At 41.4% G+C, this 1,668-nt stretch overlaps 1 non-coding gene across 1 annotated transcript; it reads left to right on the top strand.

Moving 5' to 3' along the window:
* The first annotated feature begins 839 nt into the window (after positions 1-839).
* Positions 840-991, top strand: LOC127482552 (small nucleolar RNA SNORA62/SNORA6 family). Its single transcript, XR_007913759.1, has one exon. It is a non-coding gene; the product is annotated as a small nucleolar RNA SNORA62/SNORA6 family (small nucleolar RNA).
* Positions 992-1,668: the final 677 nt, after the last annotated feature.

Genomic DNA, 1,668 nt, shown 5'->3' on the forward strand with positions numbered 1-1,668 from the left:
AAGTTTTCCTCCCACCATACTTCAATATTGCACTTCTGCCTCTGTTCTATGCTCATTTTGCAGAGTATCTTAAACCAACTCCAGGTCTTCTTAGAAGTGTGGGAAGTGGGCCAGCGCCATGGCTCAATAGGCTAATCCTCCACCTAGCGGCGCCAGCACACCAGGTTCTAGTCCCGGTTGGTGCGCCGGATTCTGTCCTGGTTGCCCCTCTTCCAGGCCAGCTCTCTGCTGTAGCCCGGGAGTGCAGTGGAGGATGGCCCAAGTGCTTGGGCCCTGCACCCCATGGGAGACCAGGAGAAGCACCTGGCTCCTGCCTTCAGATCAGCGTGGTGCGCCGGCCGCAGCACACCAGCCACGGCGGCCATTGGAGGGTGAGCCAACGGCAAAAGGAAGAGCTTTCTCTCTGTCTCTCTCTCTCTCTCTCACTGTCCACTCTCCCTGTAAAAAATTAAAAAAAAAAAAAGAAGTGTGGGAAGTTTCTTAACCGCATATATTAAATCAGTTATCCCTTAGGATGATACTTAATTATTGGAGGACTCTACAGTAGCATTTTTCCATGCCATATGTTTCCCAAAGTGCCTAAATATTTAAAATAAACATATCATAGTATTCCATAAATACATATAGTTTTTATAATTTAAAATTTTTAAAAATGCCCCACCAAATAAAGTAAAATAAAATAAACAATAGTAAAATTGGTATACCTTAATTAGTAACATTCCAATATATGCAGATATAATAGTGCTTTTAACAAACCCTAGATGGCCCTTCAGAGTTGGCCACACTTGGGAAGAAAGAAGCCAAGCTTTTTAAATATCTTCATCAAATAATTTTTTAATGGTGCATATTGTTAGAGCTTGGAGTTGAGGCCACCAGTTGTCCAATAAACTCACAAGAGTAGGGAGTGTGCTACATGTGGGGCAAGATTTTGCTAACACTGTAAGCATCCTGGCCAAATGATTGGAGCTGGATAGTGATACTTGCTACAAGCATGGAAAAATAAGCAGCTGTTGAATGCAGATTGTCCCATGCAGGAAATGTAACCTTGATCCAAATTATCCTTTTATGTCAAGGACAACTCTTGGGAGAGGTTTATCTGAGTTACTAAAAAGAAATAAAAATAATGAAGGAATGACTAGGTATTAAACTTTCAAAGAAAATGACTGGTTGGGGGATTGATTTTCCTTTGTAGTTAAGATTCTTAAAGCTGTTTTGTGCCATCAATCATTCCCTTCTCAGAATAAACCATGAATGAACAAAATGAAATATGCAAGATTTAAAAGGAGGGATGTGGCACTTTCCCCACTGACCTCCTGTAATTTTCAATCGTGCTTCTTCAAATGTCCACACACACAGATAACTTTGGGCCTGTGCCTCAATAGTTTTTCTGGGTTCTCTGAATCAAAATTATCATAGTTTGAGGAAGAATCATTCAGTGGTTTTTCCTCTGCTCATTTGAATGACCTGGTACTTACAGGGAGCTAATTCAAGATGACGTTATAGAGAAGTCTACTGTTTACCTCCTTCTCCAACAAGGTACTCAAAGGAAGCTGTGACTGAGATCCACAAACGACATTCCCACATTTTACTAGGGCAGACAGAGCCCTATGGGAATATACTGGAAATATCTGACCAACATCCTATGACCATTAATCACTTCTGGCTGAT

This window comes from Oryctolagus cuniculus, chromosome 9 (assembly GCF_051225735.1).
Source record: "Oryctolagus cuniculus isolate XC-2025 breed Fujian yellow rabbit chromosome 9, ASM5122573v1, whole genome shotgun sequence".
Taxonomy (NCBI): domain Eukaryota; kingdom Metazoa; phylum Chordata; class Mammalia; order Lagomorpha; family Leporidae; genus Oryctolagus; species Oryctolagus cuniculus.